Source organism: Vulpes vulpes, chromosome 6 (genome assembly GCF_048418805.1).
Source record: "Vulpes vulpes isolate BD-2025 chromosome 6, VulVul3, whole genome shotgun sequence".
In the NCBI taxonomy this organism is placed as follows: domain Eukaryota; kingdom Metazoa; phylum Chordata; class Mammalia; order Carnivora; family Canidae; genus Vulpes; species Vulpes vulpes.
In genome coordinates, this window is record NC_132785.1 from 20145611 (window position 1) to 20170844 (window position 25234).

Consider the following 25234-nt stretch of genomic DNA (forward strand, 5'->3'; position numbering starts at 1 on the left):
AGTTCCTTGTAGGATCTTTTACCTCTCTAAGGCTAGTGTCTCACTATTTCAGTTTCTGTGTACAGTTTGTTTCCCCTTGTTGTTCCAGCATAATTCTCAGGAATGACTTCCATTTTGCTCCCTAAAGAGCCTTAGCTTGCACAAAATTTATATGGTCACCTTTTAATCTGTGCTTCTACAGTTTTCATGATGTTTGTAATTTGTTATACTACATCATGGTTTTAATTAACTTTACCTTAAATCCATTAATAAATAACTTTATAGTGCCTTCTTTACAATTTGTAAACATGACCTTTTTTGTAACCCCTACAATAAGCACATTGCCCAACGCACAATAGATATTTACATATTTTTTTTAAAGATTTTATTTGTTTATTCATGAAAGACACAGAGAGAAAAGCAGAGACACAGGCAGAGGGAGAAGCGGGCTCCTTGCAGGGAGCCCGATGCAGGACTCAATCCCCAGACCTGGGATCATGCCCTGAGTTGAAGGCAGAGCTCAACCCCTGAGCCACCCAGGCATCCCTACATAAATTTTTGAATTGATTTTTAAAAGTTAATGTGTGTGAGAAATGTTACAATATTTTGATAAAACAACCATGAATATTTTTGTATTTTTAATTTTAAAACTATCTTAATTCTTGCACTTAAGGTAAATCTTCCACCAGCTGTCTAGAATATTGTGGATTGAATTTACACAAATTCAGTTAAGGTCACTTCTGCAACACAGTGACAATGATTTTACCAATATAGTCTGAAACAAATTGAGGTCAGTGTACATTTTCTCATAGCCTTGCTCTTAGCTTTCTTCCATGAACTGCAGAAGGTTTCAATTTACTGAAGCACCGAGGTAGGTAAGATCCAATCAAAGTAAAAGCAAAATCAATAAATGCTAACCTCGAAGGGCTAAATAGTAGTGACATCAGTCACGAAGAAAAGTTGTTTGCAGGTTTGAAACACTATTGTTCTGTAATGGTGAGAGAATAAAACTGCAACTATGGACACTTGTAAGTTTTGTTTAGCCTATATTTTGTTTAATATTTTTAAACAAAAGCCTATATTTTGTTTAAGATTTTTAACATGCAAGCAAAGAAATAACAAGGTGAATTGCGTGAAGTGCTTAACAGAGGAGAGAAAAGCTGATCTCACCACAATATGGAAATATATTGTCATAGTAGTGCATTTTTGATAATAAGTTCTAAAAATAATCAAATGGTCAAGAAATAATTTGGAAGAAACACTAATTTCTTTCCTACTAAGAAGTGCCATAGTTATTTTTATTATTACTGGACCATGATATTTCATTAAAACAATCAGTATGTCTATCTAGAAAGTAATGCTAAGACCAATAAATTTTGGCTTCTGAAATTGACATGTAGGTAGAATGAAAACAAACTCTATTGCTTAGTATATAGTCAGTGCTCAATATTTGATGCCATAAAGCCCCCCTGGCTGGGGGAGAGCAACACATGCCAGTCAGATTTCTGTGGCTGTGGCTAGCACTACAGTGATGACTGATTTTTTGTTGTTGTTGTTTTGTTTTGTTGTTAAACTAAAATCAAAGGAGTTAACAAAACTAGAAGGGCAAACTCTGCCAAGAGAAGAGACTTTAAATCAAAATCTAATAGATCATCTAGGAAGTCTAGATATCACTGAAATGATGGGACTGAGACACATATGCGGTTGTTTATTTTTACAGGAAAGAGGTAAGAACATGAGAAAACTTCAAGAGGGCAAGAGACTTGTGTGTCTTAAATCAGCTTTTTAAAATCCCCCTTTTAAAAATGAAAGAGTAAACAGATGAGTGAAAAAAAATAAGTGACTGATCGAAGGGAAGAAAAAATAAAAGTAAACGAGGAAGGTTTATGTAGCTCATCTTGGGCTACAGATCATTTAGTAGCATTATGTCCTTGCTTTTCCATTACCTAGTTAGACTGGAAATATTTTTTGGTAGAGTCATTTTTCCTTTTGGAAAACTAGTGCCCAGCATGTCAAATTCAGTGCATTTTGATCCATATCACATATTCATTAGCCTACCCCTTACACTTACATGCTCTTTTAGTTCTTCTGGAAATTTCTGCCTATAAAGGAGGTGAGATTTTATAGATACTTTTCTTAACAGAATGCTAAACTGGCATAAATTTGACTGCTTTACTTTTATATGATTTTAAACTTACTATGAAGTAAAGTCTTTCGAGGTCCTTTGTGGTACTGATCTCTACAGAAATAATGCCTCATTGTGCAAATCCGCAAGGTCACAGGAGAATATAATTCTCAAACTCTTTTCAAATGCAATTAACTTCTTTTCTGGTTCAAACTCCTTCAGTTAAAGCAGTATTTCTACCCATGAAAGCCAAAACTTTGTCCCCATTTGTTTGAGTGACCCAAGCACATTATAGTTACATAGATCACTGGTTATTATGGTGTGTATGTCATGTAAAGAAGACCTTCAGCTTGCCCGCAATGAGTCTTGGTTCAGTTGGTTTTCAAGTGTCCTGTCAATTTTGGTTAAATATTGATAACTTTGCACAGCAGAATGCAGAATGTTCATTTTGTGAGTAGATAACAGGCAACTGGTAGAGTGAAGCTTTTTATATCCTGTGGAAGTGCAGAAGTCATATACTGTGTTGACATAACAAAACCCCAGTATACAGAACCTTGTACAAAGAGTACAAAGGATAATAGTAATATGCTATATGTAAAGTCATGAGGTTAAATCAAACATCCTGGTCTCTAATAAATGCATGAAAAAAATTGTCCCTTAAGTAAATTTTTTAAGATGCCTCTGGAACCTGAAATGCATTCACTATACCTTAAGAAAACATAATTTACTTTCCTTGGAGAAATTCTGGAAATTCAAGTGAGACTACATGTATTATTTATCATTACTACCTATGAGAACCCATAAGAGATAAAATTTAGGTTTTTAATTTTTTTAAACTCGCATTGTAAGTGCATATTTGTGAGATATTTATAGTGCTTCAAGCTTAAAATACTTTAAATTATTCCACACCTCCTCCTTATGGAATATGTGATATTTTGTGTAGAATCTAACATTTTACATCTATCAGAGAATAGCTAGTTAGTATTATTAGAGGTTAAATTAGGTAAATTTTGAAGTGAAACTACATCTTATATATAAATACAGAAAATTTTTTTAAGAACAGTTATACTGGAGAATTTAGGACAAAATTAACTTTGTTGTCTTTTTTTGTTTTATTTTTCTTTTAAAATATCATTGAACAGAACTATATTTAAAAAAAAATATTTTGTGCTATGCATTAATACACAATAGCAGTGAACAAGGCTGACCTAAACTTCACAGAAATATGGCGAATTGGAGAACAAAACATAAAACACCTAAATATTTAATAGAGTTTGTAGTAAGGAGTGTATTGGTTTTTTGTTGTTAATGTTGTTGGGTTTTTTTTGTATACAGTATCCTACCCTCTACGCCTTATCCTATGGCAGCCACTGCTGCAGTGTCTAGTTCCACATAGGCTATACACCACAGCTTTGTGTTTGTGCAACCTGATTGTCTTGCAGCTACGACTTGCTTAACTTTGTCTTATTGTCATCACAGGTACACAAACACATCTGCCAATCATATATGCAGAACTCAAAAGCGAAGGGGTCTTAAGAGATAGGGAGCAATATTGGGGTGACTGTGGCCAATAGGAGATATAAGCTGATAAATAATGATTTCCCTTTTTTCCATCCCTGACTCTGCTCCACTCCTGTTCTTCAGGATAACATTTGCAAAAAGACTACGTACACATAAATCTTTACTATAGGTGCTGCTCTTGGGGGAAACCCAGGCTAAGATAATGAGCACCATAAATACTTTGAAATAGCAGGCACTTAGAATGGGGTTGTGAAACAAAATTACTCACCAGTCAAATAGCAATAATAATTCTTGTCAGAAGTGATGATTCCTGGCAAGAAGCAATATGGAATAATCTTGCATGCTTACATTTGTGGTTGATTGGGATGGGTACAGGTGAAAGGTGAAGTGTTGCCTTTTGCAGTGGCTATGGTACTTCATCAATATGTATAAATAAATATAAAAAGAATAAGTATAAATATTGAGGGATAGCCTGGCTGTTGCTAGCTGATTTGAAAGCCTTGAAAAAGAAAATCACTACATGATGCCATGATACTATGAAATGAATCATCATTCTAAAACAGCCAGTCTGATAAAATAGTGCAATAATTTGTTTAAGGCTCAGTTAAAAGCCAGCTTGAGGGCAATACTTTGTGGAGTTGGGGAGCTGCCCTTCAATATGGAGACTATTGAATTGATGGCCAATGTCTGATATTTTGACTAACACATGAAACCAAAGAAGCAAAAGCATGAGAGGAAGCTCATGAGTTGGTTAGGGGACTGATGATTCAGGGCTCTATGATAAAGAGTATATATGTAATTTTTTAATAAGTACACAGATATAGATATACATATATATAGCTATATGTAATTTAGAAGCAATGCATATGCATAGTAGGTATATGCTCGGAGATTGGTGGAAAAAATAGACAAAAAATGAAGAGAGTATGGAGTTTATGAAACCAATAAAATAAAATATTTTTAAAAGAATGGTTTCATAAGGTAAGGAATAAATTGTCTCAATCTGTAGTCTGTCAGTCAGTGAGCATAGTTTTGGTGCTTTGTGAAAAAGCCCACATGAAATAGAATAAATAATTAATTTGTTCAGTCAACAAACATTTAGTGAGAAACTTTTTTGTGCCAGGCACTGTTTTAAGTTCTGGGGAAACATCAGTAAACAAAAACAAGGAAGAGACTTTTTCCCTTCATTAGGTTAGATAAAAAAAATAAATGTATTGAATAAATTAGCCATTGAGTATGGTAGAAGGTGATATGTGCAATGGGGAAAAAGAAGAATGGGGAAAAAAAAATAATGGACCTAGGTAAGGAGGGCCAGGAGTGTTAGAGGACAGGTTTGGCAGGCTACTATCTTAAAAAAGTGGCTAAGATAGGAATCATTAAGAAGAAGAAGGTATTTGAGGAGAGCCTGGATGGCTAGGTCAGTTAAACATCTTGCCTTTGGCTCAAGTCATGATCCACATTGGGCTCCTTGCTCAGTGGGGAGTCTGCTTCTCCCTCGCCCTCTGCCCCCCCACCCCACTTTTACTCTCTCCTTCATATAATTAATAAATAAAATCTTTTAAAAAGGAGGTATTGGAGAAGATACTCATTGAAGGAGGAGAAAAAGTTGTTACATATACAACTAGCAAACCAAATTCCAACTAGAAAGAAGAGCTAGTGGGAAGTCCCCAAAACTGGAGAGAATGTGGTGTGTTCTAGAAATACCAAGGAGGCCATGTGGCTTAATGGGATAAGTGAAGGAAGATAACAACAAATAATGAATGAGAAAGATTTCTAGTACATAAAGTAGATAGCATGCAAGAAGAGATGAGCATATAAGCAGGGATAGAAATCCTAAGAACAAAAAAGAACTAAAAAAGTGCTAGAAAATAAAAATTCTGTAATAGAAGTAACTGAAGTACAACAATGACTTTGATGTACTTATTAGACTAGACATAGCTGAGAAGATAATCTCTGCACTTGAGGACATTTCAGTCTCTTGTTGAAAAGCAAAGAGACGACAGACCATAAAAACAAACTCAAAACCCCTAGAACTATATCCAAAGACTGTAGGATAACTATGAGAAGTGTGTTTGTGTAATGGAAATTCTATAAGGAGAAGAAAGAGAAAAAGAATCAAACATATGAAACTATAATGACTGAGAATTTTCTCAAATTGATATCAGACACCAAGCCAACAATCAGAAATCTCACGATAACTGCCAATAAATATATAGACAAACAGAACTATACTTAGGCAGATCATTTCAAACTATAGAAAATCAAAGATAAGAAAAACCCTGAAAGAAGTCAGAGGAAAGGAACACTTTACCTACAGAGGAACAAAAATAAGGATTATACCTGTCTTCTCAGAAACCATACAAGCAAGAAGAGAATAGAGTAGAATACTTAAATATTGAGGAAAAAAAATCACTGGCTAGAATTCTGTACCCTGAAAATTATTCTTTAAAAGTGAAGGAGGAATAAAAACTTTCTCAGACTAAAAATTAGCATATGCTTCTAAATAAGTGAAATGAAGACAGCAGAGATATAGGGGATGGGAGGGAGGAATTAGGATTAGGATTTGGTTATTATAAGGTACTCACACTACCCAGGAGGTGGAATAGTATTCCTTGAAAGTGGACTTGAATTAATAGTAAATATATTTTGCCAAATCTAGGGCAACCACAACAACAAAAAGTTTCAAAAAAAATAAGTGATATGCTAAGAAAGAAGAGAGAATGAAATCATACAAAATGTTCAGTTAATACCACAGGAAAAAAGTGGAAGACAAAAATAGGAACAAACAACAAGGACAACAAATAGAAAACAGTAACAAATATGGTAGATATCAATTCAGCTATATCAATAATCATTTTAAATGTCAGTAGTCTAAATGCAACAATTAAGAGATGGTCATGGGATCACTGGGTGGCTCAACAGTTTAGTGCCTGCCTTCAGCCCAGGGCATGATCCTGGAGTCCTTGGATCAAGTCCCACATCAGGCTTCCTGCATGGAGCCTGCTTCTCCCTCTGCCTGTATCTCTACCTCTCTGTCTCTCTGTGTCTCTTATGAATAAATAAATAAAATCTTAAAAAAAATAAATAAAAGAGATTGTCACACCATATCAAAAAATACAGATAGATACATAGATACATAGATACATAGATTTAGTTATCATATAGATATAGTCTCCAAGAAACACATAGTAAATATAAAGACAAATATATTAAAGGTAAATGGATGCAGAAAAGCATATCATGCTAACACTAACCAAAAGAAACCACAAATAGCTATGTTAATTTCAGACAGAGAAGTCTTCAAAACAGGGAAAATTATCAGAAAAAGAAAGGCATTATAAAATGAGAAAAAGGTCAATTCTCCAAGTAGACATCATTCTGAATAAGTAGATGCCTGACAACAAAGCATCACACTATGAGGCAAAAGCCAATTGAATTGTAAGGAGAAATAGATGAATCTACTATCATAGTTGGAGACTTCAACACCCCTTTCTCAAAATGGGCCATTGCAGCTGGTAGAAAATTAGAAAAGACCCAGTTGAACTCAATAGCACCATCAATCTGTTGACTAATCTGACAACAGCAGAATGTACATTGTTTTCACACTTGAATGGAATATTAACCAAAATAGATCACATAGTGGGCCATAAAACATACCTTAACAAATTTGAAAAAATAGACATCATACAATGTCTGCTCTCAAGCCACAACAGAATTAAACTAGAATTAAATAACAGAATGATTAAGTAGAAAATCCCCAGATATGTGGAGATTAAACAACACACTTCTAATAACACTAAGTCAAAAATATCTCCAGATAAAATTTAAAACATATTTTTAATGGACTAAATGAAAATGAAAACCACAGCCTTATCAAAATTTGTGGGATTCTGTGAAAGCACTGCTTAAAGGAAAATTTACAGCATTGAATGTATATATTAGAAAAGAATAGAGGGAGGAGGGGCAGGACGGCGGAGGAGTAGGGTCCCCAAATCACCTGTCCCCACCAAATTACCAAGATAGCCTTCAAATTATCCTGAAAATCTACAATTCGGCCTGAGATAAAGAGAGACCAGCTGGAACACTACAGTGAGAAGAGTTCGCGCTTCTACCAAGGTAGGAAGACGGGGAAAAAGAAATAAAGGAACAAAAGGTCTCCGAGGGGGAGGGGCCCCGCGAGGAGCCGGGCTGAGGCCGGGGCGAGTGTCCCCAGGACAGGAGAGCCCCGTCCCGGAGGAGCAGGAGCTGCACCAACCTTCCCGGGGGGAAAGGGGCTCGAGGGAGTTAGAGCAGGACCCAGGAGGGTGGGGATGCCCTCGTGCTTCCTGGGACACTAACAGACACCTGTGCCCCGGGGAGCGCCCCACACCCCGGGGCCGAGCTCCCTGAAGGGCTGCAGCACCCGGTGGGCTCGACCCGGGAGCAGCTCGGAGGGGCTCGGGCGGCGGCTCAGCGGAGGGGGCTGCGGGGAGGGAGCGCAAATCCGACAGCGCAGGCCGCGGAGCACAGGGCGGGGGGACACAGCCCAGGACCCGGCCTCCCCCCGGGAGGGCCCAGGACAGCGAGGACGCTCCTGCCCAGAGCTGAGGAGATCAGCGGCCCCGCCCGAAGCCCCCAGGCCCTGCAGACAGAGAGCCCCGGAGTTACTGCGGGAGCTGACTCCAGGGCTGCAGAGCTGGCCCTGCCACTGTGGTTGTTCCTCCTGGGGCCTCACGGGGTAAACAACCCCCACTGAGCCCTGCACCAGGCAGGGGCAGAACAGCTCCCCCAAGTGCTAACACCTGAAAATCAGCACAGCAGGCCCCTCGCCCAGAAGACCAGCTAGACGGGACGAGTTCCAGGGAAAGTCAAGAGACTTAAAGTATACAGAATCAGAAGATACTCCCCCGTGGGTTTTTTTGTTTGTTTTTTGTTTTTGTTTTTGTTTTTCTTTTTGATTTGTTTCCTTCCCCCACCCTTTTTTCCCCTTTCTTTCTTTTTCTTTCTCTTTTTCTTCTCGTTTTTTGTTTTTTCTTCCTTTTTTCTTTTTCTCTTTTCATTCCTTTTTTCTCTCCTCTCTTTTTCTCCTTTTCCCAATACAACTTGCTTTTGGCCACTCTGCGCTGAGCAAAATGACTAGAAGGAAAACCTCACCTCAAAAGAAAGAATCAGAAACATCCTCTCTCCCACAGAGTTACAAAATCTGGATTACAATTCAATGTCAGAAAGCCAATTCAGAAGCACTACTATACAGCTACTGGTGGCTCTAGAAAAGAGCATAAAGGACTCAAGAGACTTCATGACTGCAGAATTTAGAGCTAATCAGGCAGAAATTAAAAATCAATTGAATGAGATGCAATCCAAACTAGAAGTCCTAACGACGAGGGTTAACAAAGTGGAAGAACAAGTGAGTGACATAGAAGACAAGTTGATGGCAAAGAGGGAAACTGAGGAAAAAGATAAACAATTAAAAGACCATGAAGATAGATTAAGGGAAATAAATGACAGCCTGAGGAAGAAAAACCTACGTTCAATTGGGGTTCCCGAGGGTGCGGAAAGGGACAGAGGGGCAGAATATATATTTGAACAAATCATAGCTGAAAACTTTCCTAATCTGGGAAGGGAAACAGGCATTCAGATCCAGGAAATAGATCCCCCCCTAAAATCAATAAAAACCGTTCAACACCTCGACATTTAATAGTGAAGCTTGCAAATTCCAAAGATAAAGAGAAGATCCTTAAAGCAGCAAGAGACAAGAAAGCCCTAACTTTTATGGGGAGGACTATTAGGATAACAGCAGACCTCTCCACAGAGACCTGGCAGGCCAGAAAGGGCTGGCAGGATATATTCAGGGTCCTAAGAGAGAAGAACATGCAGCCAAGAATACTTTATCCAGCAAGCCTCTCATTCCGAATGGAAGGAGAGATAAAGAGCTTCCAAGACAGGCAGGAACTGAGAGAATATGTGACCTCCAAACCAGCTCTGCAAGAAATTTTAAGGGGGACTCTTAAAATTCCCCTTTAAGAAGAAGTCCAGTGGAATAATCCACAAAAACAAGGACTGAATAGATATCATGGTGACACTAAACTCATATCCCTCAATAGTAACTCTGAACGTGAACGGGCTTAATGACCCCATCAAAAGGCTCAGGGTTTCAGACTGGATAAAAAAGCAGGACCCATCTATTTGCTGTCTACAAGAGACTCATTTTAGACAGAAGGACACCTACAGCCTGAAAATAAAAGGTTGGAGAACCATTTACCATTCAAATGGTCCTCAAAAGAAAGCAGGGGTAGCCATCCTTATATCAGATAAACTAAAATTTACCCTGAAGATTGTAGTGAGAGATGAAGAGGGACACTATATCATACTTAAAGGATCTATCCAACAAGAGGACTTAGCAATCCTCAATATATATGCCTCGAATGTGGGAGCTGCCAAATATATCAATCAATTAATAACCAAAGTGAAGAAATACTTAGATAAAAATACACTTATACTTGGTGACTTCAATCTAGCTCTTTCTATCCTCGATAGGTCTTCTAAGCACAACATCTCCAAAGAAACGAGAGCTTTAAATGATACGCTGGACCAGATGGATTTCACAGATATCTACAGAACTTTACATCCAAACTCAACTGAATACATATTCTTCTCAAGTGCACATGGAACTTTCTCCAGAATTGACCACATACTGGGTCACAAATCGGGTCTGAACCGATACCAAAAGATTGGGATTGTCCCCTGCATATTCTCAGATGATAATACATTGAAATTAGAACTAAATCACAACAAGAAGTTTGGAAGGACTTCAAACACGTGGAGGTTAAGGACCATCCTGCTAAAAGTTGAAAGGGTCAACAAGGAAATTAAGGAAGAATTAAAAAGATTCATGGAAACTAATGAGAATGAGGATACAACCTTTCAAAATCTTTGGGATGCAGCAAAAGCAGTCCTAAGGGGGAAATACATCACAATACAAGCATCCATTCAAAAACTGGAAAGAACTAAAAAAAAAAAGCTAACCTTACACATAAAGGAGCTAGAGAAGAAAACAGCAGATAGATCCTACACCCAGCAGAAGAAGAGTGTTAATTAAGATTCGAGCAGAACTCAATGAAATCGAGACCAGAAGAACTGTGGAACAAATCAACAGAACCAGGAATTGGTTCTTTGAAAGAATTAATAAGATAGATAAACCATTATCCAGCCTTATTAAAAAGAAGAGAGAGAAGACTCAAATTAATAAAATCATGAATGAGAAAGGAGAGATCACTACCAACACCAAGGAAATACAAACGATTTTAAAAACATATTATGAACAGGTATACGCCAATAAATCAGGCAATCTAGAAGAAATGGACGCATTCCTGGAAAGCCACAAACTAACAAACCTGGAACAGGATGAAATAGAGAACCTGAACAGGCCAATAACCAGGGAGGAAATTGAAGCAGTCATCAAAGAGCTCCCAAGACACAAAAGTCCAGGGCCAGATGGCTTCCCAGGGGAATCTTATCAAACGTTTAAAGAAGAAACCATACCTATTCTACTAAAGCTGATTGGAAAGATAGAAAGAGATGGAGTACTTCCAAATTCGTTCTATGAGGCCAGCATCACCTTAATTCCAAAACCAGATGAAGACCCCACCAAAAAGGAGAATTATAGACCAATATCCCTGATGAACATGGATGCAAAAATTTTCAACAAGATACTAGCCAATAAGATCCACCAGTACATTAAGAAAATTATTCACCATGACCAAGTAGGATTTATTCCTGGGACACAAGGCTGGTTCAACACTCATAAAACAATTAATGTGATTCATCATATCAGCAAGAGAAAAACCAAGAACCATACCTCTCATTAGATGCAGAGAAAGCATTTGACAAAATATAGCATCCATTCCTGATCAAAACTCTTCAGAGTGTAGGGATAGAGGGAACATTCCTTGATATCTTAAAAGCCATCTACAAAAAGCCCACAGCAAATATCATTCTCAATGGGGAAGCACTGGGGGCCTTTCCCCTAAGATCAGGAACAAGACAGGGATAGACAGGGATGTCCACTCTCACCACTGCTATTCAACATAGTACTGGATGTCCAAGCCTCAGCAATCAGACAACAAAAAGACATTAAAGACATTCGAATTGGCAAAGACGAAGTCAAAGTCTCCCTCTTCGCCGATGACATGATACTCTACATAAAAAACACAAAAGCCTCCACCCCAAGATTGTTAGAACTCATGCAGCAATTTGGTAGCATGGCAGGATACAAAATCAATGCCCAGAAATCAATGGAATTTCTACACACCAGCAATGAGACTGAAGAAAGAGAAATTAAGGAGTCAATCCCATTTACAATTGCACCCAAAAGCATAAGATACCTAGGAATAAACCTAACCAAAGAGGTAAAGGATATATACCTTAAAAACTATAGAACACTTCTGAAAGAAATGGAGGAAGACACAAAGAGATGGAAAAATATTCCATGCTCATGGATTGGCAGAATTAATATTGTGAAAATGTCAATGTTACTCAGGGCAATTGACACGTTTAATGCAATCCCTATCAAAATACCATGGACTTCCTTCAGAGAGTTAGAACAAATTATTTTATGATTTGTGTGGAATCAGAAAAGACCCAGAATAGCCAGGGGAGTTTTAAAAAAGAAAACCATATCTGGGGGTATCACAATGCCAGATTTCAGGTTGTACTACAAAGCTGTGGTCATCAAGACGGTGTGGTACTGGCACAAAAACAGACACATAGATCAATGGAACAGAATAGAGAACCCAGATGTGGACCCTCAACTTTATGGTCAACTAATATTCGATAAAGGAGGAAAGACTATCCACTGGAAGAAAGACAGTCTCTTCAATAAATGGTGCCGGGAAAATTGAACATCCACATGCAGAAGAATGGAACTAGACCACTCTCTTTCACCATACACAAAGATAAACTCAAAATGGATGAAAGATCTAAATGTGAGACAAGATTCCATCAAAATCCTAGAGGAGAACACAGGCTACACCCTTTTTGAACTCAGCCACAGTAACTTCTTGCAAGATACATCCATGAAGGCAAAAGAAACAAAAACAAAAATGAACTATTGGGACTTCATCAAGATAAGAAGCTTTTACACAGCAAAGGATACAGTCAACAAAACTAAAAGACAACCTACAGAATGGGAGAAGATATTTGCAAATGACATATCAGATAAAGGGCTAGTTTCCAAGATCTAGAAAGAACTTATTCAACTCAACACCAAAGAAACAATCAATCCAATCATGAAATGGGCTAAAGACATGAAGAGAAATCTCACAGAGGAAGTCATAGATATGGCCAACATGCACATGAGAAAATGTTCTGCATCACTTGCCTTCAGGGAGATACAAACAAAAACCACAATGAGATACCACCTCACACCAGTGAGAATGGGGAAAATTAACAAGGCAGGAAACAACAAATGTTGGAGAGGATGTGGAGAAAAGAGAACCCTCCTGCACTGTTGGTGGGAATGTGAACTGGTGCAGCCACTCTGGAAAACTGTGTGGAGGGTCCTCAAAGAGTTAAAAATAGACCTGCCCTATGACCCAGCAATTGCACTGTTGGGGATTTACCCCAAAGATACAGATGCAATGAAATGCCGGGACACCTGCACCCCAATGTTTATAGCAGCAATGTCCACAATAGCCAAACTGTGGAAGGAGCCTCAGTGTCCATCGAAAGATGAATGGATAAAGAAGATGTGGTTTATGTATACAATGGAATATTACTCAGCCATTAGAAATGACAAATACCCACCATTTCTTCAACGTGGATGGAACTGGAGGGTATTATGCTGAGTGAAGTAAGTCAATTGGAGAAGGACAAACATTATATGTTCTCATTCATTTGGGCATATAAATAATAGTGAAAGGGAATATAAGGGAAGGGAGAAGAAATGTGTGGGAAATATCAGAAAGGGAGACAGAACATAAAGACTCCTAAGTCTGGGAAACGAACTAGAGGTGGTGGAAGGGGAGGAGGGCAGGGCATGGGGGTGAATGGTTGACGGGCACTGAGGGGGGCACTTGATGGGATGAGCACTGGGTGTTATTCTGTATGTTGGTAAATTGAACACCAATAAAAAATAAATTTATTAAAAAAAAAGAAAAGAATAAATATTTAAAGTCAGTAGTCTATGTTTCCACATTTCAAAACTAAAAACAAAACAAAAGTAAATTCAAAATAAGTAGAAGAAAATAAATAATAATTAAAGCAGAAAGCAATGAAATTGAAAGAGTATATCAATAAAGAAAATGAATGAAACCAAAAGCTGGTTCTTTGGAAAAATCAACAAAGTGGATAAGCCTGTCACCAGACTAAGAAAAAGAGATGACACAAATTACTATTATCAGAAATGATAGCAGACCCCATGGAAATGAAAAAGAATAATAAATAGTGTGAAAAACTATGTTAACAAATTTGATAATCTAGTTGAATGGGACCAATTCCTTGAGAGTCTGCCAAAATTCACACAAGAAGAAATATACAACTTGGATAGTAATATATTTATTAAAGAAATTCAATCAGTCATTATAACCTTCCATTATAACCTTCCAAAACAGAAACCCAGATCCAGATGGGTTCACTGGTATGTTCTACCAAACATCAAAGGACAAAAGTGTACTAATTCTCAACAGTTTCTTTGAGAGGATAGAGAATTCTTTCTCATTGATTCTATAAGGCCAGCACTACCATAACCAAAACCAGAGAAAGACATTACAAGAAAAGGACACTACAGACCAATATGTCTCATGAAAATAGATTCAGAAATTCTCTACAAAGTATTAGTAAATCAAATCCCCAAAGAGTATAAAAATTATACATAAGAGTATGGTGTAATTTATCTCAGGTATACAAGGTTGGCTTAACACTCAAAAATCAATTACTGTGCTCATCATATAAACAGGCTTAAAAAAGGATAATCCATCTGATTGCAACTACAGAGGCAGAATAAACATCTGACGAAATCCAACACTCATTAATGATAAAAACTCTTAGCAAACTATGAATAGAGGGGAATTTTCTCAACTTGATTAAGAATATCTATAAAAAATACTACTGGTCATATCAAACTTAATGATGAGAAACCAGAAATTTTCTCATTCTGATAAGGTATAAGGCAAATGTCCTTTCTCACCACTTTTACAATATCATATTAGAAGTTTTTACTAATGCAATAAGGTAAGAAAAGGAAATAAAAAGTATGCTAATTGGGATGAAAGAAATAAAACTACCTTTTTTTCACAGATAACAAAATTGCCCATGTAGAAAATCCAAGGAATTAAGAAAAACTTCCTAGAGCTAGTAACTGATTATATGTCAATGTTATAGGATGCAAGGTTAATATAAAAAAGTCCATTTCTTTCCTATATACCAGAAGTGAACAAGTAAAATTTGAAATTAAAAATAAATGACCATAAAACAGAACTCACTCAAATTAAACACTTATGTATAAATCTAACAAAATCTGTACAAAATCTATGAGGAAAACTACAAAATGTTGATGAATGAAATTAAAGAAGAGCCAAATAAATGAAAAGATATTCCATGTTCATGAATGGGAAAACAGTATTTTCAAGATCTCAGGTCTTCCCAACTTGACCTATAGATAAAATATGATCCTCATCAAAATCCCCGCAAATTATTTTGTAGACCTTGCCAAGCTGATTTTGAAGTTTATATAGAGAAGCAAAAGACCCTGAATAGCCAACATAATATGAAGGAGAAGAACAAAGTTAGGAGACTGACACTATCTGACTCAAAGACTTAGTATAAAGCTGAACTAATGAAAACAACATAGTATTGGGAAAACAAATAGACAAATCAATAGAGTAGGATAGAGAACACAGGAATTTCAGGGCAGTGAAAATGCATTATAATGATGGATACATGCCATTATACATTTATCCAAATACAAAGAATACACACCACCAAGAGTAAAACCTAATGTAAACTATAGACTTTGGTAGATTATGATGTAATGGAAGTTCATCAGTGATAATAAATGTACTACTCTAGTGGAGGATGTTGATAATAGGAGTAATGTTATGCAAAAGGGGAGCAGGGAATATACAGGAAATCTCTATAACTTTTCCTTAATTTTGCTGTTAACCTAAAATTGTTTTCCTAAGAAAAATCTAAAAGAATTAAATCCATATAAAAAATAGTAAAATCACTTAGGACTTCCAGGACATTGTCAGATCTTTGTGTTTTATTCTAAGAAGAGGAACTAGTAGGCAGTTTAAGCAGAGGAAGGACAATTTATGATTTACATTTTAGAAAGGAATATTCTAGCTGCTGTACTGGGAAAAGACTCTCGAGATACAAGTGTAGAAATTAGAAAACTAGTTTATATCCCAGAGGTCAAATCTGGTAGATAGCCTATTTTGTAAGGTTTTGACTAAGAATCTTTTTTTTAAAAGGTTTGATTGATTGATTGATTTGAGAGACAGTGTGTGTGAGTGAGGGAAGGAGCAGAGGGCAAGGAAGAGGGAGAGGAGAGAATCCCAAGCAGACTCTACAGCTAAGTGCAGAGAGAGTATAGGGCCTGAGGTGGGGCTCCATCCCATGACCCCAGGATCATGACCTGAGACAAAACCAAGAGTCCAACGCTCAACTGACTGAGTCACCTAGGCACCCCACACATCTATTTTTTGTACGGATAATATTGGTGATCACTTTGTTGGTAAGGAATACTAACAGGAAGATAATTCCAATCTTGTCATTATTAGACATATATTATAAAAAATGTACTCAATATTATATTCTGAATTTTGTCAATAAAAGTATTTCCTCACTTACTACATAGTACTTAATTATATCCTGGTTTTTGACTCATATTCCTCAATATATTTAAAGATAAATTTTAGTGTCTATAAAATATATTGAATATAGTAAACATAATAGTAAATTAGTAAATATATTAGTAAAAATACTTTTTTAAAATGCCTAATGCATCTGGTTCTTTATTTTTTAAAAAGATTTTATTTATTTATTTATTTATTTATTTGAGAGAAAGAGAGCACTAGAGAGACAGAGCAAGCATGAGTGGGGGGCAAAGGGAGAGGGAGAACCAGGCTCCCTGATACCAGATGGAGATCCCAGAACTCTGGGATCATGGCCTGAGTCAAAGGGAGATGCACAGATGCTTAACATATTGAGCCACCCAGGCGCCCTGAGCATCTGGTTCTTTAGAGAAAATACTGGCCATCCTCTGAGTTAGAAGGTTACCATGACATAATGATGTTTCACACCTGACTGTTTACAGTAGAACTTACAAGAAATGGCAGAAATCTAAATGCATTTTAAAGGTAGAGAATAGAATTTGCTGATGGACTAGATATGGAATTGAGACAAAGATGGGGGACAAGAATTATATCGACAGTTTTAACCAATGGAGAAATTTTAGCCAAGAGTCAAAATGTGGAGAACTGTTGTGGGGCAAGTTTAAAAACTTATAATTGATTTCTCTTTAAAATGTTAGAGTTGGGGATCCCTGGGTGGCCCAGCGGTTTGGTGCCTGCCTTTGGCCCAGGACTGATCCTGGAGTCCCGGGATCAAGTCCCATGTCGGGCTTCTGGTGTGGAGCCTGCTTCTCCTTCCTCCTGTGTCTCTGCCTCTCTTTTTCTCTCTCTACATCTAGCATGAATAAATAAATAAATAAATCTTTTAAAAAATAAAAATAAAATGTTAGTTACATGTTCTGTTAAATATACAAATCAAAATTGTGAAAAGGAAGTTTTAGGGGTGTGTGTGTGTGTGTGTGTGTGTATATGTATATATATATATATATATATATATGTATATATATATATATAGTGTTGATGAGAGGAGTAGTACATGGAAAGTGAGGAGATGGAAACACTGAATATAAATGCCTCCTCTTTGGAGAATCCTGGTTTTGAAAAGAAGGGAGTTGATGCAGTTGATAAATAGGAATAAAAGTTTCAAAATTTCATTTTTATTTTAAACATGGAAGAAGTTAATTAATGTAAGCTGTTGATAAAATGGAGTTCAATATTTAGGGAGATTCAAGTTAGAAAAGAGAGTAGGAATAATCAAAGTTATAATTGATGTGTTTAATAAGCATGACTCAAGGGCAGCAATATAAACACAACTCTATTTTATCTTCCCTCTGCTTCCTTAAAATGTGTTCAGTGAGATAGTTTTTCTCTGGCTTTCAGTGAAAAGTTAGACAAGTCATTACTTGCAGTCATTCTTAAGAAATGGAAATTCCTAAAATCTTTTAAAATTACAAACACAGTTTAGACTCAGTATTTAGAATTTCCAATCACAGGAAATAAAATTTTGAAGTTAATTTAATGCCAAATATTTTTCGTTCCCTCTTGTAGAGTCCTTTGAAGAATAGTCTAGGAAGGATGGTCAAATATGCGTAGCTGTTCTTATGTGACATTTCCAAGACACCACCTCTCTCTTTGGACAAGGTCTTGCTTATATATGACACTCTCTCTTGGGTAACCACCATCCCAAGTTTTAGTGTTGATACCTCTCAATAGAGAAGAGCTTCCCTTTCACTCCTTGACTTTCTGATGCTCTTCGCAGTCATTCTAATATGAAATTCTATTATTTTTTTTATGTAGTCCTTTTCTGCTGAATGTAAATTGGCCTCATATAAGGATAACTTACTATGAGTTCTACGTTTGATTCAGAAAAACATGCTGAAAATTTTGGCCCCCATTCAGAGAGATGTACTATTATGTCCTAGATATAGTGGAGAACTACTTTTGCTATTCTTCCTAAGTAAATCTACCTGTGTTACTCCTGTCTCTGTTTCTTCCCATTGAAGAATGCCATCATCTTTTCTTTCTTCCTTGGTGAAATAGTACCTTTTTATAACAATAGCTCTCTCCCAATAAATCTCTTTACAATGCTTTTCTTGGATCTCCCTTTTGCCTGTACTTTATATTCTTGATTTGGGCAAACTTGTTCTATAATTTTCTAATTTCAGGTCTATCATCTTATATAAGAATGTCATATCTATGGAATCCAGGTGGCTCAAATTGAACCTTTCCATTTAACATTCTGTTACTTGTACATTTACTGAGAAGATAGAAGGCTAGAAGTGTAATAGAAAATAATATAACATAAATTGATATGGCAGTCAGCCAGAATGGTTTTAATTAGAAATAATATACAAAATTTCCAAAGCATGAGCTGAGTTTTGTTGCAAACATGTTCTAAGTGAAGTTTATGAAAATTATGCTTAATTACATGTTTAAATTTTAGGAAATATTCCATTCAAAATCACATGATTTATTGGACATGTATTGACTATTTGTAATTCAACTAGATGATTTCAGCTTGCAAATTACAATGAGTTACACCAGGACAAAATAGATCCTTTATTAACCAGACATGGGCTAAGACTTCATTTTTCACATGGGTTCCATGTGAAAGGTTTTTTTCCTTTTCTTCTAACTTAAAATATAAGTGAACCAATTTTCAGAAGAATATTCTATAATTTTATATTTTAAATGTAAATATATTCAGAAGAAAATTTGACTAAAATAGGAAGATATCACAGGCTTTTGGAAAATCATCACCTTTCTTTTAACTAAAACACATTGAAATAATGTAATTCATAGTTTTCATCTGTATTTAAATAGTTTATTATCAGAATGAATGAAATCTATACAACACATAGAAAGAAGTGTTGGGGTTTATTGGAGGAGGGACTATCTCCAGGGTTATAGGAATAAAGAAATAGATACAAACACTGATTTTTGGTAAATTTACTGATTTTGCATCTAGTGGATTAGGGAAGCCTTCAAAAAGAAGGTATCTGAGTTGAGTCTTGAAGCCAGATGGAAAAATAGTTGTCAGATTCAAAGCATCAACAGTAAATATCTTACAAGGGGTGGGAGGTAAGAAATAGAGATGGGACAGTAGCCAGGCACTGAATAAATAAAGGGTTTTGTATGGAATCCTAAGGAATATCTTATTCTGAAGGCAATGGAGGATCATTAAACAATTATCACCAGGGTGAAAATTCATGCTGGTGGTATGTATGTAAAGGATTTGTTGAATAAAGAGCCAGAAACAAGTATCTAGCTAAGGATGCGGCTATAGTAATTCTGTTTATAGATAAGATGCTTTAATTCCCTATAGTATAAGAGAGAGAAGGAAGGAGAGACATTAATGAATGCAAACTGGCTAGAATTGAAAAATGATAAGATATAGAAGGTGAGAAGGAGCCCACAGTCAAGGACAAGATTCAAAATTTTACAGCAGTTGTATATTTTGGTATCAACCAATATAAAAATGAAAAGAGAAGATTTGCAGTTTGAGAAGAAATGGGGAGATGATAATGTTGAAGAAATAATTTAGTTTTGTAAATATTGACTTTGAGATGCCTACCGGATATTCAGGTGGAGATATAAGGTAGATAGTTGTGTATCAAAGTTTGAAGCGAAGGCGAAGGCGAAGGTGTGGGTAAGACAAACTGATTTGGTATTCATAAAGGTAAGTATGTGTTGAAGTTTTGAGAGTAGATGAGATTATCCAGGTATAACTAGCTTTGTGCCACTGTTTTCTATAGGTCATATTATTTTGCAAGCCATGGAAAATGAAAAAAAAATATTTCTTTGTTCTTTTATTTGTATACTTTATTGGATTTTTCTTTCAAATTAAAAATCAATGCATACTCTCTGCAATAAACCAAGCAACTTCTAAAATTTCTTCTGGTTTTGATTATAAATAATTTCACTACTATCATCTTCTTCTGAATCTTTGGATGCATTTTCATTTCCGCCTCTCTGTAGTATTATTTTATGCATTTCCTTTTGCTCTTCTTTTTCCTATTTGCTCATTCCGGAATGAAAGAGATCTATAGCGACATAATATTTCATAAAGTACATGGCTTGCCTTTAGGCATGTTTGCTGTCTACATGAGTATTTATACATATTTCTTGGGTATTTAGACTGAGGTTTCTAGGGGAAAAAAAGATTCTGAATTAAATATTTGCACCCAGATATTTTGGGGGGTATAGTTAGAACAAGGTGTACATGAGCAAGGGAAGCAGGACTGTGTGAAGTGTGAAGTTAAACTGTGATGCAAAGGTCTCAACTGATTCCAAGGGCTGAGCCATCCAAAACTAAAACAAGAGGTCTGGGCCTTTACATCCCAGGATAAGTTATCTTTTACACACAGGCTGACCTGGCAAGGAAAATTCCAAGAGGAAGACTCATCTCCTTATTGTCAGAAGGCAATATTCAGCAGGTATGGTATTCTAGGTACCCATTAAAGCCCCCACATTATGTCATTTTGATCTGCATGTTTTTTTTTTAAGATTTTATTTATTTATTCATGAGAGACACAGTGAGAGAGGCAGAGACATAGGCAGAGGGAGAAGCAGGCTCCCTGCGAGGAGCCTGATGCAGGACTAGATCCCAAGACCCCGGGATCACGCCCTGAGCCAAAAGGCAGATGCTCAACCACCAAACCATCCAGGTGCCCCTTGATCTGCATGTTTCTAATAGCAAGTTCCCTGCATCTGGTTCAGATTCTCTAGGATTCCATTTCATTTCATCTCCTAGGAAAAAGTATAATAGGTTACTAGGATTTTTTACAATCTCCTTTCTCCCCTCTGCAGTTGGCCTCAGGGCCTGAGATACTACTCATTTTTTCCCCCTCCTCTATACCTTTTCAAGATTCCCCTCATACTGGCTACCACCTTTGCTGGTTAAGGTGGCTTACCTCTGTAGGTGAACATTTTGTTCTTCATTAATGATCTCTTAAGGCTGTAGCTGAGGCATTTATTAATTTACCATTAAAATTGGGCATACAAAGTATCAAAAGAAATAACAGTGAGTTAACTGAATGGCAAATATGTTCTTTTTTACTACTGTTTTGTAGCAATAGTCTTATCACTCACTGATAATTAGCACCAGTTATCTTACCAGTGAGTTAATTCCTTCACTTGCAGGTTTCTGGCCACAAGGAACTAGAAAAAACAACATGGTAACCATAGCTCCAAGCTAATGGGACTTTTACTGTATCCTCTGGCCAAAGTACCTGGCAGTTCTTAGGAATTAGGACTTCTAAATCCTAAGCTATAGGGATGGAAAGTATTGGAAGTGAGTATTGGAAAGATAGAAGATAAGTATATACTTCTTACCCTCCTTGGTTTCCAGACCCATGTGTTCTACCTAACAAAGAATAGCAATATCTTATAGTTGGTAATTTATGATAAAAACCAAATCCTGGAAAATGTGCCCCACCCTCAAATCTTATCAACTCTAAGATTGCACCTCTGCTGACCCTTTAAGAGGCCATGTCAGGTCAGTGGCTTCTGGGGTTACAGTACTTGCTAGGACAAGTGGATCTTATCCTTATGTACCTGCTGTCATATCTCTGTAATAATATTTCCTTTGGTCAGAGGCAGTGATATGAGGGATCCACTGTGATTGTATGAACCCTTGAGACCTGTGCAAGTGAGCCTGGTAAGCAGGAAAGGCAAAGCCAAGAATATTCATAAGTTTCATGCAAGATTGATTTTAACCCTTCCAGGACATAAGAGTTCCAGTGTAGTACACTTAACACCAAGTGACTGATTGGTCTCTAATTAACAAGATGTCATCAACATGGAGAATCAAAATGTTATTCTGAAGAATGTTTATATATTCAAGAATAAAAAAATGCATTTGCTAGATCAGTGACAACAGGTATATTTGAGGCTATGCTAATCTGGTCTATCAAAACACACCTATCATGGTATCTACAATTGGGATTAATATTTGGGTGAGTTTGTGGTAGTAACTTTTTATTTTCATCTTTTTTTTTTTTTTAAGAAGCCAGAATGGTGAGTTAAGTAGGAATATAATTGTAATGACCACTCTGCATCTTTCTCTTTAAGGGTGGCACAAAATCTCTACCACTTCCTCTTCGATGTGATATTAATTTGGATTTTTCTCTTGGATGACAGTTTCAGAGACCTGTTTTTGGCCTCTTTCACCATGATAGCTCTCACTTCTCAGGCAAGTAAACTGATATGAAGTTTCTGTCAACATCCTGTAAAGAACTGTGAAGGATCTAAGCTTTCACCTACCATGGAAGACATGAGGTTCCTGAGTTCAAGGAGGATAACTGGGTATATACAATAGAGTAAGCAGCATGAGTATTATGTTTGCATGAGTTCTCCTTGTTCTTCAGGTTTTAAAGAGGAGATGCAGAGTGATCCAGGTTGATGCAACATGCATAATGGGTTTGCTTAACAGATGAGTTGGGCACAGGTTTTTTTGTTTTGTTTTGTTTCTTTAAACAATTTTATTTATTTATTTATTCATGAGAGACAGAGAGAGGCAGAGAGAGAATCAGGCTTCCTCCGGGGAGCCTGATGTGGAATTCTATCCCAGGACCCAGGGTTGCACCCTGAGCTGAAGGCAGATACTCAACCACTGAGCCACTCAGGCATCTTGGGCACACGTTTTCATAATGGGTAGTAAACATGCATCTGTTTTTCTCTGGATGGAGGCATTTTATTTGTTATACTGGACAGTAAACAAACTTATCCTTTGCTTCAGAGTATCTCATTCAGCCAAGGCCATTTGCTATACACTTATCCTTAAGTAGATAGCCCGGAGCAAGAGCATTCAATGTCTCTGCTCTCAAAGCATGAGAAATGTGGGAAACAGATGGAAAATAGTTACTTAAAACTACCAAGAAAGTATAATAATCTAATTGGAAATCAGAAAAATCACAAATGATTGTCTCCATAGACACAGTAGATCTACTATTAACGAGTCCTAGGACCGGATTCCATTTTGGATCTAGTTCTTATGGGCCATGATTTTCAGAGGTGGTTGAGATGATGCCTTAGGTCTTCAAATATTAATGTCAAGTTAGACCCTGTGTTTAATAGACCTAAGAATATCTGGGTATTTTCTTTTCCCAGTATGCAGTTACCTGAGTAAACTGTCACAGGTATTTTTGGGGAAATCTGAGGTTATCATTACTATATGCACTTACTGTGGTATTGGAGTGTCCTTCCTCCTGAGGATGTTGTTTCTCCCCAGACATACCTGAAACCACTTTATATTTTCAAGGCTTTGTTGTTGACCAAGGCTCCCTTCCCATCTGATCATTCATCCTTTTTTTTAAGTCTATAAATTAGGCAATACTTTTGTTGGCTACTGATTAACCTTGTGCTAAGCAACACTATGTTTTAATAGTTTCTGCTAGTTTCTGTGAATTCATTCCAAGTCTCCTTGGTGGCATCATTACTCATGATAATAATTGCACCTGGATTTTGAAGTTTAAATGCTGCCACATGGCTTCGATAACTTTAAGATCTTGTCCCTCTTATTAGTAAGCAGTCCAGTTCTGTAATAACATTTATTATTATCAGCCCTGCTTTGTAATAAGCAGTCATCACTGAGTTTCTTAGCCATGCTGTTCCCCTTTAACAGAAAAATCTTTAATGCTCTGGTAAGTGCTGCATCTTTTGGGATTTCCCCCAGAAAGTAGTCTCATAGTGGACTTTCTGATGTTGCATAATATATCTACTCTACTATGAGAGAATCTCTGTAACAATCTGACTCTTCCCTCCACTGTCTTCTATTATGGAATTTTTATATCACTTAAAGTAAGCCATTGCTTTCTCCAAACTACCAAGTCCTATCTACTCTCTGAATCTTTACCAGAGTGGTAATCTTTGCCATGTATCTGTGAGATTGTCCCATATTGATAAACCCTCCCTTATCCAATTTTATATTTTAATCCCTTTGATCCATCACCCTCATATTCAGTCCTATACATGCTCTCCTGGCTTCAGCTGATACATGTTGGCTTGTTCAGTAACTTTTTTTGACATTTAGTTTGTTCCTTTCTCAACAGAACCAGCACTTCTCCATCCTGGCTGAGATTGTTATTTTCTTATGGCCAGGAGGGAAAATGGGAATACATTTCAAGGAAGTTCATATTTCTTTCTAGAGCAGATGACTCTGCATCATATTGCAGCAAAGTCTGGGGATGGTTTTAGTATTTAACAAGGAAGAGTGAGCTACTTTAGCACTTCAAGGGGGTTCAGAAAAATCTGGGATTTGATGATTCTCAAATGAACTCATTCCAGTTCTCAGGATCCCATTTTTTTTCTAATCAGAACTCTGATCCTGTTGTAAGAGATTTGATTGGGTTGAGAATTCAAACATCACTGAAGCTCTTCTGCTTCATTGTTTACCATCTAAGTCCAGTGTTCTTGATTTTTTAGCCCCTCAAATGCAAGAGATGAGATTAGCTTTATAAGCTGCTAAGGAATCACATTGATTTTCACACTTCACATTGTCAACCTTTAATGGACTTTCCATTGTGCATGGATAGCATCCAACAATACTGTATGATTCTGTAGTCCTTATAATTACTAATTCCCTCTGCCTTTCAAATGCATAATCTCTTGCACCCGTCAGTTCATTCCCATCTATAGGTATCCCATTCAAATTCAACAGCAGTGCAAGTTATAGCAGTAACTCTACTACATAATTACAAGAGCTATTATAACTCTACTTACTATCAGTGATTGAGTACTTAAAGTCAGAATTCTGGCAAGTGATCCAGCCACAAAAGTT